Below are 19,340 nucleotides of genomic sequence, written 5' to 3' on the forward strand. Positions count from 1 at the left end.
TTAGGAGCTATAGGTACTTTACAATCTATCTCACACATAATAGCTTGATGATCCCCAATACGTTCATCAAGAACAGAAGATTGAACAAAATCTGCATAACAGTTAGTGAATATTACATCAATAGTAGTCTGGGTAAAATTGTCTCCACGTTTAGCAACTCTAGTTATCCCTTGAATGGTTTGAACTAGATTGTAACATCTCAAGGTCATATCTAATTTTTTGTACTGGGTGGATGAGATATTATTCTGGTCAATGTTTATATCCCCAATCCAGATAACCTTTTTCCCATTCAATTTTTTCATGCAAAAATGAATGTACTCAATAAAGTTATCAACACTGCAATAATTTCCAGAGCGATAGAAGCAGCAAACATTGATCTTGCTATTCTTAAGCTTCACCCATAATGTTTCAATGTTATCAAGCTTACTATCCATAACTAATTCTGTGTAAGCTAGTTTTTTGTTTATCATTAAGCCACAACCACCCCTAGAACTGTTTGGCCTGTCGCATCGCATAAGGTTGAAGGAGGAAGGAATATTTATGGTGTCTGTGTCAATAGTATCATTAAGATTCATCTCATTTAGGGAAAGTATGTCTAATTTATGATCTCTAATAGATAGAGATAGAATAAATATGATAGCTGAATCTCACGTTTGGTGTCCACCTTCTTTCCTCGGTACCCTCGTTGAGCAATCAGAGTTGTTCTCAACATTGCAAATCTTATCCTTGTTCTTACATGTCTTACTACATCACAGTACCTCTCCTTCCTTTTTCTTGCAATGAGGTCTGCTACTCTGTTGACAAACTGCTTACACTCTTTAGACATTCCTCCAGATTTGAGGAATACAGCCGGGGTGAAAGTAGCCTTCTCTACATTCAACACTCTCTCCAAGTACTCGTCCTTCTTCTCCTTCTCGTTCTTTTCGTATACTTCTTGAAGAGTTTTTGTCCTGTTTGATAATCAATTGGGGTGTGAAACCCTTATGTCAAGAAAGGTCTTATCAAATGGAGTCCAAACTCCTCTAGCAGATACATCAAGCCGAGCTTGGTCACCTGTTATAGTCTTGGGGTTGAGGCAGTCACCCTCATTTACCTTCTAGTTCTGTAGCTGGGGTTCAACTTTTACATCATGACATACCTCACGAAGGAGATTTGCCATTGTGTCTCTGTTGTTGTGGGTCATTATCACGAAGCCCCCTAGCTTACGGGTGAGAAGGTGGTCAAGATCACTTGTTTTCCCACATCGACAGGTGATGGGAGTGTTTGGTATCCACCAGCTGTAGCGTAAGCAGACACTGTCACGAAACTCCTCTTTGTTCAGAGTGTAGCCATACTGCTGAAGTGGCAATGTGTTAAGCCAACTGGACGCTCCCTTTTCTCTTGCTGCTAGTAATGCTCTCTTTAGAGGAGGTGCCACATCTTTCAGCTATAGCATTAAACTTGGCTCGGAATTCTTCAATGTTTTGATCATTTCTTTCCCCGATTTGGTGAGGTTACTGGATGCAGTGTACCTAACATTTCAGTTTAATTATTAATTTTTAGAAATATCCTTGATAATGTGTGATGATTTGATTGGAAACTTTCATCAAACGAAAGTTGTGTCATTATTATTCGACTCGATTTGATTTTTAAATATTTCCCCTTAAAATGTGTATGGAAAATGTCCCTACAATCTTCAATATCCTTTGAAAAAACAAGTAATTGTTGTCAAAAATTGAAATTTATTTGATTTATTGTGACCATCAAATATTTAGGTAGGATGGGTGCCGACAAGGTAGACAAGGTAGACAGAGAACACAGGGGCATCCCTCAGGCAGTCTTTCTTGAAGATGTGGACAGTTACATGTCATCCACTACCCCTGAAAAGAATGCAGCTGCAGTACTCAAAGATTTTGATGAACAACTCCAAAAGTACAAATACATGGAATCCCATCACAGATGTTCGAAAGGAATTCCTGTGAATGAAATGCAACTATTGTTATGAACTACACCCGCACACACTTTGACACTTATCCCAATATTCAAATAAAGCGAACCATCCTAAAAGGGGTACTTCGAAATCATTAAAACTGATTGCCAGACGGCTGAAACTTGCAGTCTATAAAATACTTGACTAAACTCGACTATTACTTGATGATGATTGTGTTGGTGGCCAGTATCTGGAATCAAGTTCAAGTGGCTGTCAAGCCTGTCCGGCAGATCAATGAGAGTTTAGCAGCAAAACCGCTGACTTCTTCTGCACAGCATGTCCAGCTGACATAGAGGTAGCTCTGGTATCAGGAACACAAGAAAGTGACTGCACTGGAGTAGTTGTTTGTTTCCTAAAAATTGGGGGGAACGAAGGGTTTCATCGATCAATTTATTTTAATCTTGATTGACAATAATGGTGCGAATAAACATAGAATGAAAATACTGAGCAACAAGCAAGTTTAGTTAATTTGTAAAATAATTGGTATTACTATACGTTTAGGAGGTCCCATCACAAGATGCTCGAAGAATTCCTGTATGAATGAATGACAACTATTGTAATCATGAACACCACCCGCACACACTTTGTCACTTATCCATAATATTCAAATAAAAGCGAACCATCCTAAAAGGGTACTTCGAATCTTAAACTGCTTGGCCCAGCGGCCTGTAACTTGCAGTTCTATAAATTACTTGACTAAACTCGACCTTATACTTGCAGAAGATTGTGTTGCGGGCAGTTATCTGGATCAGTCAAGTGGCTGTCAAGCCTGTCCGGCGATTCAATGGAGTTTGCAGCAAACGCAGCTTCTACTGCACGGCATTGTTCCAGCGACAAAGAGGTAGACCTCTGGATCTGGAACACAAGAAAGTGCTGCTCTTTGTGTAAGTTGTGTTTTCTTAAAAATTGGAGGGACGAGGGGGTATCTGATAATTTATGTTAATCTTAGAATATGCAATAATGTGTGCGATTAAACATAGACTGATATTTCTGTACGTCAACAAGCAAAGTTTAGTATTTGTACAATATATTGGTATTACTATACGTTTATGAGGTCCCATTCACAGATGCTCGAAAAGGAGTTCCTGTGATTGATGCAAACTATTGTGTTGACCACACCGCACACACTTTGCCACTTATCCAATATTCAATTAAAAGCGAAATCCCTAAAAGGGTACTTCGAATCAAACTGCTTGCCAGCGCTGAACTTGCAGTTCTATTAAATACTTGATAATCTCGTCTATACTTGCAGAAGATTGGTTGCGGGCCAGTATCTGGATCAGTTCAAGTGGCTGTCAAGCCTGTACGGCGATCAATGTGAGTTTAGCAGAAACGCAGCTTCTACCTTGCACGGCATGTCCAGCTGATCAAGAGGTAGCCTCTGGATAGGAACACAAGAAAGTGACTTGCACATGGAGTAAGGTTGTTGTTTTTTTTCTTTAAAATTGGAGGACCGAAGGGGTTTCATCCTGAAATTTATTGTTAAATTCTAGAATGAATAATGTGTGCGAATAAATCATAGACTCTGAAATACTGACGTCAACAGCAAAGTTTAGTATTTGTACATTAATTGGGTATTACTATTCGTTTATGAGGTCCATCCAGGGCTCGAAAGGAATTGCTGTGATCTGAAATGCAAACTATTGTTTATGAACACCACCCGCCACAATTTGACACTTATACAATATCAAATAAAAGCGAACCATCCCTAAAAGGGTACTTCGAATCTTAGACTGCTTGCCTGCGGCTGAAACTTGCAGTTCTTTAAATACTTGGACTAACTCGACTATACTTGAGATGATTGTGTTGCGGGCCAGTATCTGACAGTCAAGTGGCTGTTCAAGCCTGTCCGGCCAGATCAATGGGAGTTTAGACAGCATAACGAGCTTCTACCTGCACGCATGTCCAGCTGACAAGAGGGAGCCTCTGGATCAGAACACAAGAAAGTGACTGCACATGGAGTAAGTTGTTGTTTTCTAAAATTTGGGAGGGACCGAAGGGGTTCATCATGAAATTTATGTTATTTCTTAGAAAATGCAATAATGTGTGCGAATAAAAGTAGACTGAAATTACTGACGGCAACAAGCAAAGTTTTAGTATTTGTACAAATAATGGTATTACTATACGTTTATGAGGTCCCATCAAGATTGCTCGAATGGAATTCCTGTGAATGAAAATGCAAACTATTGTATATGAACACCCACCCGCACACACTTTGACACTTATCCAATATTAAATAAAAAGCGAAACCATCCTAAAAGGGTTACTTCGAATCTTAAACTGCTTGCCAGCGGCCGATACTAGCAGTTCTATAAATACTTGACTAAACTCGACTATACTTGCAGAAAGATTGTGTTGCGGGCCCAGTTCTGGATCTGGGGGGGTCCCCAAAAGTGGTGTCAAGCCTGTCCGCAGATCAATGGAGTTTAGCAGCAAAAAAACCGCCAGCTTCTACCTTCACGGCATGTCCAGTGACAAAGCGGGTAGACTCTGGATCAGGAACACAAGAAAGTTGACTGCACATGGAGTAATTGTTGTTTCTAAAAATTGGAGGGACCGAAGGGTTCTTCCTGAAATTTATGTTAATCTTAGAAATGCAATATGTGTGCGAATAAAATAGACTGAAAATACTGACGTCAACAAGCAAAGTTTAGTATTTGTTACAATAATTGTATTACTATACGTTTATGAGGGGTCCCATCACAGATGCTCGAAAGGAAATCCTGTGAATGAAATGCAACTTTGTATATGAACACCACCGCTACACCACTTTTGACCACTTATCTTATTCAAATAAAAGGAACCATCCTAAAAGGGTACTTCGAAGCTTAAAACTGCTTGCCAGCGGCTGAAACTTGCACGTTCTATAAATACTTGGACCTACACTCGGACTATACTTGCAGAAGATTGTGTTGCGGGCCAGTATCTGGATCGGTCAAGTGGCTGTCAAGCCTGTCGGCAGATCAATGGAGTTTAGCAGCAAACGCAGTTCTACCTGCACGGCATGTCCAGCTGAAAAGAGGTAGCCTCTGGATCAGGAACACATGTAAGTGACTGCACATGGTGTAAAGTTGTTGGTTTCCTAAAATATTGGAGGGACCGAAGGGGTTCATCCTGGAATATTTATGTTTATCTTAGAAATGCTATAAATTGTGCGATTAACATAGACTGAAATACTGACGTCAACAAGCAATGTTTAGTATTTGGACAATAATTGGTATTACTATACGGTTATGATGTCCCATCACAGATGCTCGAAGGAATTCCTGTGATTTGAATGCAACTATTGTATATGAACACCACGCACTCACTTTGACACTATCCAACTATTCCAAATAAAAGCGAACCCACCCTAAATGGGTTACTTTCGAAAAAATCTTAAACTGCTTGCCAGGCGGCTGAACTTGCAGTTCTTTAATTAACCTTGACTTAAACTCGACTATTACTTGCAGGTGATTGTGTGGGGACAGTATCTGGATCAGTCTGAGGTGGCTGTCAAGCTGTTCCCGCAGATCAATGGAGTTTAGCAGCAACGCAGCTTTACCTGCACGGCATGTCCAGCTGACAAAGTGGTAGCCTCTGGATCAGGAACACAAGGAAAGTGATGCACATGGAGTAAGTTGTTGTTCCTAAAAATTGGAGGGACGAAGGGGTTCATCTGAAAATTTATGGTAATCTTAGAAAGGCTAATATGTGTGCGATAAACATAGACTGATTACTGGGACGTCAACAAGCAAAGTTTAGTTTTGTACATAATTGTATTACTATACGTTATGAGGTCCCATCACAGATGATCGAAAGGAATTCATCGTGGAATGAAATGCATCTATTGTATATATGAAACACCACCGCACACACTTGAACACTTATCCAATATTCAAATAAAAAGCGAACCACCTAAAAGGTACTTCGAATTCCTTAAAACTGCTCTTGCCAGCGGCTGAAACTTGCAGTTCTATAAATACTTGACTAAACTCGACTATACTGCAGTAGATTGTGTTGCGGGCCAGTATCTGGATCAGTCAAGTGGCTGTCAAGCCTGTCCGGCCAGATCAATGGGAGTTTAGCAATGCAAAACGCAGCTTCTTACTGCACGGCATGTCAGCTGGACAAAGAGGTAGCCTCTGGATCAGATCACAAAGAAGTGATGCACTTGGAGTAAGTTGTTGTTTCTTAAAAATTGGAGGGACCGAAGGGGTTCATCTGATATTTATGTTAATCTTAGACATGCAATATGTGTGCGAATAAAATAGGACTGAAATATGACGTCAACAAGCAAAGTTTAGTATTTGTACAATAATGGTATATTACTTATACGTTTATGAAGTACCATCAACAGATGATCGAAGGAATTCCTGTGAATGAAATGCAACTATTGTATATGAACCCACCCGCACACCACTTTGACACTTATCCTATATTACATATAAAAGCGAACCATCCTAAAAGGGTACTTCGAATCTTAAACTGCTTGCCAGCGGCTGAAACTTGCGAGTTCTATAATTTCTGCTAAACTGACTATTACTTGCAGAATTTGTTTGTTGCGGGCCAGTATCTGGATCAGTCAAGTGGCTGTAGAAAGCCTGTCGGCAGATCATGGAGTTTAGCAGCAAACGCCGCTTTCTCCTGCACTGCATGTCCTAAAGCTGTACAAGAGGTTAGCCTTGGATCAGGAACACTAGAAAGTGGATGCACATGGAGTTTGTTGTTGTTTCCAAAAAAATTGGAGGGGGAACGAAGGGGTTCATCCTTGAAATTTATGTTTAATCTTAGAAATGCAATAATGTGTGCGAATTAACATTAGACTGAAATACTGAACGTCAACAAGCAAAGTTTAGTATTTTGTACAATAATTGGTATTTACTTTACGTTTATGAGGTCCATCTCAGATGCTCGAAAGAATTCCTGTGAATGAATGCAACTATTGTTTATGAACACCACCGCACACAATTTGGACACTTATCCAATATTCAAAATAAGCGATACCATCCCTAAAAGGGTACTTCGAATCTTAAACTGCATGCCAGCGGCTTGAAACTTGCCTGTTCTATAAATACTTGACTAAACTGAATATTACTTGCAGAAGATTGTGTTGCGGGCAGTATCTGGATCAGTCAAGTGGCTGTCAAGCCTGTCGGCAGATAATTGGAAGTTTGCAGCAAAACGCGCTTCTACCTGCACGGCTGGTCCAGACTGACAAAGAGGTAGCCCTCTGGAATCAGGAAAACACAAGAAAGTGACTGCACTTGGAGGTAGTGTTGTTTCCTAAAAAATTGGAGGGACCGAAGGGGTTCATCTGAAATTTTATGTTAATCTTAGAAATGCAATAATGTGTGCGATAAAACATAGACCTGAAAATACTGACGTAAACAGCAAAGTTTAGTATTTGTACATAATTAGGTATTACTATACGTTTATGAGGTCCCATCACAGATGCTCGAAAGGATTCCTGTGAATGAAAATGCAACTTATTGTATATGAACACACCGCACACCCCACCTTTGACACTTATCCAAAATTCAAATAAAAGCGACAACCATCCCTTAAAGGGTACTTCGAATCTCTTAAACTGCTTGCCAGCGGCTGAAACTTGCTGTTCTATAAATACTTGACTAACTCGGGAATATAATTGCCAGAAGATTGTGTTGGGGCCAGTATCTGGATCAGTCAACATGGCTGGTCAAGACTGTCCGGGCAGATCAATGGAGTTTAAGCAGCAAAAGCCAGCTTCTACCTGCACGGCATGTCCAGCTGATCAAAGAGTAGACCTCTGGATCTGGAACACAAGAAAGTGACGCACATGGGTAAGTTGTTGTTTCCTAAAAAATTCGGAGGGACCGAAGGGGTTCCTCCTGAAAAATTTTTTGTTATTCTTAGATATGCAATAATTGTGTGCGAATAAAAATAGGACTGAAATATGACTCAAACAAGCAATGTTTAGTTTTTGTACAATAATTGGTATTAATATACGTTTATGATGGTCCCTTCACAGATGCTCGAAGGAATTCCTGTGAATGTAATGCAACTATTGTATTTGAACACCACCCGCACATACTTTGACACTTATCTAATATTCAAATAAAAGCGAACCATTCCCTAAAAGGGTATAATTCGAATCTTAAAACTGCTTGCCAGCGGCTGACTTGCAGTTCAATATAATACTGGACTAAACTCGACTAGACTTGCAGAAGATTGTGTTGCGGGCCAGTATCTGGATCGTTCAATGGCATGTCAAGCCTGTCCGGGGCAGATCAATGGAGTTTGCAGCTACGCAGCTTATACCTGCACGGCAATGTCAGCTGACAAAGAGGTATGCTCTGGATCAGGACACAAGAAAGTGTACTGCACATGAGGTAAGTTGTTTGTTTCTAAAAATTGGGAGGGACGAAGGGGTTTTCATCCTGAAATTTAGTTAATCTTAGAAATTGCATTTAATGTGTTGCGATAACTAGACTGAAATACTGACGTCAACAAGCAAGTTTAGTATTTGTACTATAATTGGTATTACTATACGTTATGAGGTCCCTTCAACAGATGCTCGAAAAGGAGTCCTGTGAATGAATCAACTAATGTATATGAAACCCCACCCGCACACTCTTTGGGACACTTATCCAATATTCAAATAAATGCCGAACCATCCCTAAAAGGGTTCTTCGAATCTTAAACTGTTGCCAGCGGCTGATACTTGCAGTTCTATAAATACGTGACTAACTCGACTATACTGCAGAAGATTGTTGTTGGAGGGCCTGTATCTGGATTCAGGTCAAGTGGCGGTCAAGCCTGTCCGGCTAGATCAATGGAGTTTAGCAGCAAACGCTGCTTTACCGCACGGAATGTCCAGCTGACAAAGAGGTAGCCTCTGGATCAGGAACACTAGAAAGTGACTGCACATCGGTAAGTTGTTAGTTTCTAAAAATTGGAGGGACCGAAGGGGTTCATCCTGAAATTTATGTTAATCTTAGAAATGCAATAATGTGTGCGAATATACATAGACTGAAATACTGACGTCAACAAGCAAAGTTTAGTATTTGTACAATAATTGGTATTACTATACGTTTATTGAGGTCCCATCACAGATTCTCGAAAGAAATTCTTGTGAATGAAATGCAACTTGGTATATGAACACCACCGCTACACACTTTGACACTTATCAATATTCAAATAAAAGCGAACCATACTCTAAAAGGGTACTTCGAATCTAAACTGCTCTGCAGCGCTGAAAACTTGCAGTTCTATAATACTTGACTAAACTCGACTATACTTGCAAGAAGATCAGTGTTAGCGGGCCAGTTTCTGGATCAGTCAAGTGGCTGTTCAAGGCCTGTTCCGGCAGATCAATGGTGTTTAGCAGCAAAACGACAGCTTCTACCTTTGCCGGCATGTCCAGCTGACAAAAGAGTTTTGCCTCTGGATCAGGAACACCACTAGAAAGTGACTGCACATGGGTATGGTTGTTTTTCCTAAAAATTGGAGAGGGACCGGAAAGGGGTTCATCCTGAAATTTATGTTAATCTTAGAAATTGCAATAAGGTGTGCGAATAAACATAGACTGAAATTCTGACGTCAAACAAGCAAAGTTTAGTATTTGTACAATATTTGGTATCTACTATAAGTTTATGAGGTCCCATCACTGATGCTCGAAAGGAATTCCTGGAATGAAATGCAACTATTGTATATGAACACCACCCGCACACACTTTGGTCACTTATCAATATTCAAATAATAGCGAAACCATCCCTAAAAGGGTACTTCGAATCTTTAAACTGCTTGCCAGCGGCTGAAACTTGCAGTTTCTATATATACTTGAACTTAACTCGACTATATTGGCAGAAGATTTGTGTTGCGGGCCTGCCAGTATCTGGATCAGTCAGTGCTGTCAAGCCCTGTCCGGCATGATCATGGAGTTTAGCAGCAAACGCGCTTCTACCTGCCACCGGCATTCAGCTGACCAAAAAGAGGTAGCCTCTGAGATCGGAACACAAGAAAGTACTGCACATGGAGTAAGTTGTTGTTTCCTAAAAATTGGTGGGACCGAAGGGGTTCATCCTGAAATTTATGTTAATCTTAGAAAGCATTTAATGTGTGGGAATAAAACTTAGACTGTAATACTGACGTCAACAAGCAAAAGTTTTGTATTTGTACAATTAATTGGTATTCTAACGTATATGAGGTCCCTTCACATGTGCTCGAAAGGAATTCCTGTGATTGAAATGCAAACTATTGTTTATGAACACCACCCGCACACACCGTTGGACACTTATCAATATTCAAATAAAAGCGAACACATCCCTAAAAGGTACTTCGAATCTTAAACTGCTTGCAGCGGCTGAAACTTGCAGGTTCTCATAAATTCTTGCGATAACTGACTATACTTGCAGAAGAATTGATGTTGCGGGCCAGTATATGGTTCAGTCAAGTGGCTGTCAAGCCTGTCGGCAGATCTAATGGCGTTTAGCAGCAAACGTGTTCTACCTGCACGGCATGTCCAGCGACAAAGAGTAGCCTTCTGGATCAGGAAACAAGAAAGTGACTGCACATGGAGTAAGTTGTTGTTTCCTAAAAATTGGAGGACCGAGGGGTTCATCCGGAAATTTAATGTTATCTTTGATATGCAAATAATGTGTCGTAATAAAACATAGATGATAAATATGACGTCAACAAGCAAAGTTTAGTATTTGTATCATAATGGTATTACTATACGTTTATGAGGGTCCATCACAGGTTGCTCGAAAGGATTCCTGTGAATGAAATGCAAACTATTGTATAATGAACACATCCCGCACACACTTTATGCACTTATCCAATATTCAAATAAAGCGAACCATCCCTAAAAGGTTACTTCGATCTTAAACTGCTGCCTGCGGCTGATAACCTTGCAGTTCTATAAATACTTGACTAAACCTCGATATACATTGCAGAAGATTGTGTTGGAGGGGCCAGTTCTGGATCAGTCAAGTGGCTGTCAGACCTGTCCGGCAGATCAATGGTAGTTTAGCAGCAAACGCAGCTTCTACCTGCACGGCATGTCCAGCTGACAAAGCAGTAGCCTCTGGATCAGGAACACAATGAAAGTGACTGCCACAGAGTAAGTTGTTGTTTCCTAAAAATTGGTAGGGACCGAAGGGTTCATCTGAAATTTATGATTAATCTTAGAATGCAATAATGTGTGTGCGAATAAACTTAGACTGATATACTGACGTCAACAAGCAAAACGTTTAGTATTTGTACAATATTGGTATTACTATACGTTTATGAGGTCCCATCACAGATGCTCGAAAGGAAGTCCTGTGAAATGAAATGCAATATTGTATATGAACAACACCCGCACACACTTTTGACACTTATCCAATATTCAAATATAAGCGAACCATCCCTAAAAGGGGACTTCGATTCTTAAATGCTTGCCAGCGCTGATAAAACTTGCAGTTTATAAATTATTGACTAACTCGACTATACTTGCAGAGATTTGTGTTGCGGGGCCTGTATCTGGATTCAGTCATGTGGCTGCAGCCTGTCCGGCAGATCAATGGAGTTTAGCAGCAAACGCAGCTTCTTCCTGCACGGCATGGTCCAGTGGACAAAGAGGTAGCCTCTGGATCAGGAACACAAGAAAGTGACTGCACATGGAGTAAGTTGTTGTTTCCTAAAATTGGAGGGACCGAAGGGGTTCATCCTGAAATTTTGTTAATCTTAGAAATGCATTATGGTGTGCGAAATTGACATAGAGAATTAACGACGTCAACAAGCAAAGTTTTGTATGTGTACATATAATGGTATTACTATACGTTTATAGGTCCCATCACAGATGCTCGAAAGGATTTCCTGTGAATGAAATTGCAACTATTGTATTTGAAACACACCCGCCCACACACTTTACCCTTATCCATATTCAAATAAAAGCGAAAACCATCCCTAAAAGGGTATTCGAATTCTTAAACTGCTTGCACAGCGGGCTGAAACTTGCAGTTCTATAAATACTTGATTAAACTCGCTATACTTGAGAGATTGTGTTGCGGGCCTGTATCTGGATCAGTCACGTGGCTGTCAAGCTGTCGGCAGATCAATGGAGGATTTAGCAGCAAACGCAGCATTCTACCTTGCACGGCATGTCCAGCTGACAAAGAGGTAGCCTCCTGGATCAGGAACACAAGAAAGTGACTGCACTGGAGTAAGTTCGTTGGTTCCTAAATTGGAGGGACGGAAGGGTTCATCCCTGAAATTTATGTTTAATCTTAGAAATGCAATAATGTGTGGCGAATAAACATAGACTGAAAATACTGACGTCAACAAGCAAAGTTTAGTATTTGTACAATAATTGGTATTACTATACGTTTATGAGGTCCATCAAGAATGCTCGAAGGAATTCCTGTGAATGAAAATCAAACTATTGTAATGATACCACCCGAACACACTTAGACACTTATCCAATATTCAAATAAAAGCGAACCATCCCTAAGGGTAACTTCGAATCTTAAACTGCTTGCCAGCGGCTGAAACTTGCATTTCTATAAATACTGTTGACTAACTCGACTATACTTGCAGAAGATTGTGTGTGCGGGCCAGTATCTGGCTCAGTAAGTGGCTGTTCAAGCCTGTCCGGAAGATCAATGGAGTTAGCAGCAAAAACGCAGCTTCTACCTGCACGGCTTGTCAGCTGACAAAAGTGTTGCATCTGGTTCAGGAACACAAGAAAGTGTCTGCACATGGAGTAGTTGTTGTTTCCTAAAAATTGGAGGGACCGAAGGGGTTCATCCTGAAATTATGTTAAAATTAGAAATGCAATAATGTGTGCGAATAAAACATTAGACTGAAATACTGACACGTCAAACAAGCAAAGTTTAGTATTTGTACAATTATTGGTATTACTATTCGTGTATGAGGTCCCATCACAGATGTCGAAAGGAAATTCCTGTGAATGAAATGCAACTATTGTATATGAACAACACCCGCACCCACTTTGACACTTATCCAAGCATTCAATAAATAAAAAGCGAACCATCCCTAAAGGGTACTTCGAATCCTTAAACTGCTTGCAGCGGGCCTGAAACTTGCAGAGTTCTATAAATATTGACTAAAACTCGACTATACTTGCAGAAGATTGTGTTGCGGGCCAGTATCTGGTTCAGTCAAGTGGCTGTCAAGCTGGTCCGGCAGATCAATGGAGGTCGTAGCAGCTAACGCAGCTTCTACCTGCACGGCAGTCCAGCTGACAAAGAGGTAGCCTTGGATCAGGAACAAAGGAAAGTGACTGCCGCCCTCAACCCATTTTTTTTGGGGGGGGGTGTAAGTTGTTTGTTTCCTAACAATTGGAGGGACCGAAGGGGAAAAGGGGTTCATCATGAAATTTATGTTAATCTTAGAATTGCAATTGATGTGCGAATAAATAGACGCTTGAATAACTGACGTCAACAAGCAAAGTTTAGTATTTGTACAATAATTGGTATTAATATACGTTTATGAGGGGCCCTTCAAAGGATGCTAGAATGGAATTCTGTAATGAAATGCAAAATATTGAATATGAACAACCACCCGCACACACTTTGACTCTTATCCATTATTCATAATAATGCGAACCATCCCTAAAAAGGGTACTTCGAATCTTAACTGCTTGCCAGCGCTGAACTTGCAGTTCTATTAATACTTGACTAAAACTCGATATACTTGCAGAGATTGTGTTGCGGGGCCAGTATCGGATCAGTACAAGTGGCTGTCTAGCCTGTCCGGCAGATCAATGAGGAGTTAGCAGCAAACGCAGCTTCTACGCACGGCATGTCCAGCTGCAAAGAGGAGGCCTCTGGAGCAGGAACACAAGAAGTGACTGCACTTTGAGAGTAAAGTTGTTGTTCCTAAAAATTGGAGGGCCGAAGGGGTTCATCTGAAATTTATGTTAATCTTAGAAATGCAATAATTGTGCGAATAAACATAGACTGAAATACTGGAGACGTCAACAAGCAAAGTTTAGTATTTGTACAATAATTGGTATTACTATACGTTTATGAGGTCCATTCACAGATGCTCGAAAAGGATTTCCTGTGAATGAAAATGCAACTATTGTATATGAACACCAACCGCTACACACTTTGACACTTATCCATATTCAAATAAAAGCGAAACCATCCCCTAAAGGTTAATTCGATTCTTAATATGCGTCCAAGCGCGGAAATAAAAACCCCTGCAGTTTATAAATTACTTGATAAAATCGACTATACTTGCAGAAGATTGTGTTGCGGGCCTGTTTCTGTTCAGTCAGTGGCTGTCAGCCTGTCGGCAGATCAAATGGGTTTAGCAGCAAACGCAGCTTCTCCCTGCAGGCATGTCCAGCTGACAAAGAGGTAGCCTCTGGTATCAGGAACACAGAAAGTGACTGCTTGGAGTAAGTTGTTTTGTTTTCCTAAAATTTGGAGGGACCGAAGGGGTTCATCACCTGAAATTTTTGTTAATCTTGAAATGCAATAATGTGTGGAATAACATAGACTGAAATCTGACGTCCCACAAGCAAAGTTTAGTATTTGTACAATAATTTGGTATTACTATACGTTATGAGGTCCCATCACAGATGCTCGAAAAGGAATTCTGTGAATGAAATGCAACTATTGTATATGAACCACCACCCGCACACACTTTGACATTTATCCAATAGTGCAAATAAAAGCGAAACCTTCCTAAAAAGGGTATTCGAATCTTTATAACTGCTTGCCTGCGGCTGCAACTTGCATTTCTATAAATATGACTAAACTCGATATGCTTGCAGAAGACTTGGTGTTGCGGGCCAGTATCTGATTCAGTCAAGGGGATGTTCATAGCCTTGTCCGGCAGATCAATGGTGTTTGCAGGCAAACGCGCTTCCTACCTGCACGGCATGTCCAGCTGACAATAGAGGTAGCCTCTGGATCAGGAAAACAAGAAAAGTGGACTGCACATGGAGTAAGTTGTTGTTTCCTAAAAATTGGAGGGACCGAAGGGGTTCATCCTGAAATTTTATGTTAATCTTAGAAATGCAATAATGGTGCGTATAACATAGGACCTGAAATATGACGGTCAACAAGCAAAGTTTAGTATTTGTACTATAATTGGTTTATTACTCTACGTTTATGAGGTCCCATCACAGATGCTCGAAGTAATTCCTGTGAATGTAATGCAACTATTAGTATATGAACCACCACCCGCACATCTTTGACACTTTCAATATTCAAATAAAGCGAACCATTCCTAAAAGGGGGTACTTCGATCTTAAACTGCTTGCCAGGGCTGAAACTTGCAGTCTATAAATATTGACTAAACTCGTCTATACTTGCAGAAGATTGTGTTGCGGCCTACCATGTATCGGATCAGTTCAATGTGGCTGGTCAAGGCTGTCGGCAGATCATGGCGTTTAGCAGCAAACGCAGCTTTTACCTGCACGGCATGTCAGCTGACAAAGAGGTTAGCCTCTGATCAGGAAACACAAGGGAAGGTGACTGCCACATGGTGTAAGTTGTTGTTTCCTAAAATTTGGAGTACCGAAGGGGTTCATCCTGAAATTTATGTTATCTTAGAAATGCCAATAATAGTGGGCGAATAATCATTGACTGAATACTGACGATCAACAAGCAAAGATTTGTACTTTGTACAATAATTGGTATTACTATACGTTTATGAGGTCCCATCACAGATGCTCGAATGGATTCCTGGTGAATGAAATGCAACTTATTGTATTTTGAACACCACCGCACACCACTTGGACAACTTATTCCAAATTCAAATTAAAAGCGAATCCATCCCTAAAAGGGTACTTCGAATCTATAACTGCTTGCCAGCGGCTGAAATTGCGTTCTATATATACTTGACTAATAACTCGACTTTACTTTGCTAGAAGATTGTGTTGCGGGCCAGTTTCTGGATCAGTAAAGTGGCTGTCAAGCCTGTCAGGTGATCAATGGGTGTAGCAGCAAACGCAGCTTCTACCTGCACGGCATGTCCTGCTGACAAAGAGGTGCCTCTGGATTCAGGAACACAGAAGTGACTTGCACACTGGTGTAAGTTGTTGTTTCCTCAAAATTGGTGGATACGAGGGGGTCTATCTGAAATGTATGTTAATCTTAGAAATGCAATAATGTGGTGAGGAATAAACATAGACTGAATATACTGACGTCAACAAGCAAAGTTTAGTATTTGTTACAATAATTGGTATTACTAAACGTTAATGAGGTCCCATCACAGTGTCTCGAAAGGATTTCCTGTGTATGAAAGCAACTATTGTATATGAACACCACCCGGCACACACTTTGACACTTATCAATATTCAAATAAAAGCGAACCTCCTAAAGGGTACTTCGAATCTTAACTGATTGCCAGCGGCTGAAACTTGCAGTTCTATAAATTACTTGACTAAACTCGACTATACTTGCAGAAGATTGTGTTGCGGCGCCAGTATCGGGATCAGTCAAGTGGCGGTCAAGCTGTCCGGCAGATCAATGGAGTTTAGCAGCAAACGCAGCTTCTACCTGCACGGTTGTCAGCTGACAAAGAGGTTGCCTCTGGACAGGAACAAAGAAAGTGACCTGCCCACTGGAGTAAGTTGTTGTTTCCTAAAAATTGGAGGGACGAAGGGGTTTTCATCTGAAATTTATGGTTTAATCTTAGGAATGCAATATGTGTGCGAATAAACATAGACTGAAATACTGACGTCAACAAGCAAGTTTAGTATTTGTAAAATAATTGTATTACTATACGGTTTATGAGGTCCCCATCCCATCAAGATGCTCGGAAAGGAATTCCTGTGAATGAAAATTGCACTATTGTATATGAACAACACACGACACTACACTTTGACACTTATCCCATATTCAAATAAAAGCGAACCATCCCTAAAAAGGGTACTCTTCGAATCTTAAACTGCTTGCCAGCGGCTGAAACTTGCTGTTCTATAAATACTTGATAAACTCGACTATACTTGCAGAAGATTGTGTTGGGGCCAGTATCTGGATCAGTCAAGTGGGCTGTCAGCCTGTCCGGCAGATCAATGGACGTTTAGCAGCAAACGCTGCTTTCTACCTGCACGGCTTGTCCAGCTGGACAAAGAGGTAGCTCTGGATCTGGAAACACAAGAACGTGATGCACAGTGGTGTAAGTTGTTGTTTCTAAAATATAGGAGGACCGAAGGGGGTTCATCCTGAATTTATGTTAATCTTAGAAAATGCAAGAAATGTGTGGGGAAATAAAACATAGACGGTATACTGACGGTCAACAAGCAAAGTTTTAGTATTTGTACAATAATTGGTATTACTATACGTTTATGAGGTCCATCACTGATGCTCGAAAGGAATTCCTGTGAATGAAATGAACTATTGTTTTGAACACCACCCGCACACACTTTGACACTGTATTCCATTATTCAAATAAAAGCAGGAAACCATCCTCTTAAAGGGTTCTTCGAATCTTAATCTGCTTGACCAGCGGCCTCGATAACTGCAGTTCTATAAATACTTGGACTATCTCGACTATACTTGCAGAAGATTGTGTGCGGGGCCAGTATCTGGAATCAGTCAAGATGGCTTCAGCCTGTCCGGCAGATCGATTGGAGTTTAGCAGCAAACGCAGCTTACTCACCGGCACGGCATGTCCAGCTGACAAAGAGGGTAGCCTCTGGATCAGGAACACAAGGAAAGTGATGCACTGGAGTAGTTGTTGTTCTAAAAATTGGGGACCGAAGGGGTTCCATCCTGAATTTATGTTAATCTTAGAAATGCAATTGTGTGCGAATAAACATAGACTGTAAAATACTGACGTCAACAAAGCAAAGTTTAGTATTTGTACAATAATTGGTATTACTATCACGTTTATGAGGTCCCATCACAGATGCTCGAAGGATTTCCTGTGTATGAAATGCCTATTGTTATGTAACTCCACCGCACACACTTGACACTTATCCAATATTCACATAAAAGCGAACCTCCCTAAAAGGGGTACTTCGAATCTTAAACTGCTTGCAAGCGGCTGAAACTTGCTGTTCTATAATACTTTGACTAAAACTCGTCTATTCTTGCAGAAGTTTGTGTTGCGGGTCAGTATCTGGATCAGTCATGTGGCTGTCAAGCCTGGCCGGCGATCAATGAGTTTTGCAGCAAACGCAGCTTCTACCTGCACGGCATGTCCAGCTGACAAAGAGGTAGCCTTGGATCAGGAAATCACATGAAAGTGACAGCTCATGGAGGTTAGTGGTTGTTTCCTAAAAATTGGAGGGACCGTAAGGGGTTCATCTGAAATTTATGTTAATCTTAGATATGCAATAATTGTGTGCGAATAAACATAGGAGAAATTACTGACGTCAACAAGCAAAAGTTTAGTATTTGTCAATATTTGGTATTACTATACCGTTTATGAGGTCCACATCTCAGTTGCTGAAGGTTTCATGTGAATGAAATGCAACTATTTTTATGAACACCACCCGCACACTACTTTGAACACTTTATCCAATATTCAAATAATAGAGAAACCATCCCTATTAAGGGTACTTCGAATCTTAAACTGCTTGCCAGCGCGCTGAAACTGCAGTTCTATAAATACTTGACAACTCGACTATACTTGTGAAGATTGTGTTGCGGGCCGTATCTGGGATCAGTCACGTGGCCTGTCAAGACTTGTCCGGCAGATCAATGGAGTTTAGAAGCAAACGCAGCTTCTACTGCACGGCAAGTCCAGTGACAAAGGAGGTTGCCTCTGGATCAGGATACCACAAGAAAGTGAATGCACATGGAGTAAGTTGTTGTTTCCTAAAATTTGAGGGCAGGGACGAAGGGGTTCTCTGAAAATTTATTTTAATCTTTGAAGGCAATAGGTGTGCGATAAACATAGACCTGAATACTGAACGTCAAACAAGCAAAGTTTTTAGTTTTGGTACAATATTGGTATTACTATACGTTTATGAGGTCCCATCACAGAGCTCGAAAGGAATTCCTGTGAATGAAATGCAACTATGTAATTTGACAACCACCCGCACACACTTTGACATGATCAATATTCAATAAAAGCGGATACCATTCCCTAAAAGGGTTATTCGATTCTTAAACTGCTTGCCATGCGGCTGAAACTTGCAGTTCTCTATAAATTTTACTTGACTAAACTCGACTATACTTGCAGATGATTTGTGTTGCGGGCCAGTATCTGGAACAGTCAATGGTGTCAAGCCTGTCCGGCAGATCAATGGAGTTTAGCAGCAAACGAGCTTCTACCTGCACGGCATGGGGGGGGGTCCAGAGGACTAAGAGGTAGCCTCTGGATCCATGGGAAACAGATAAGTGACTGCACATGGAGTAAGTGTTGTTTCCTAAAAATTGGAGGACGAAGGGGTTCATCTGAAATTTATGTTAATCTTAGAATGCATTAATGTGTG

The 19,340-nt window shown here is 40.7% G+C and overlaps 1 protein-coding gene across 1 annotated transcript in view; it reads left to right on the forward strand.

The window, feature by feature from the left end:
• LOC134814418 (basement membrane-specific heparan sulfate proteoglycan core protein-like) overlaps window positions 1-19,340 on the forward strand; it is a 160,237-nt gene that overhangs the window by 45,896 nt on the left and 95,001 nt on the right. The window lies entirely within an intron of this gene.

Source organism: Bolinopsis microptera, chromosome 4, assembly GCF_026151205.1.
Source record: "Bolinopsis microptera isolate Bmic1 chromosome 4, MBARI_Bmic_1.0, whole genome shotgun sequence".
Classification (NCBI taxonomy): Eukaryota; Metazoa; Ctenophora; class Tentaculata; order Lobata; family Bolinopsidae; genus Bolinopsis; species Bolinopsis microptera.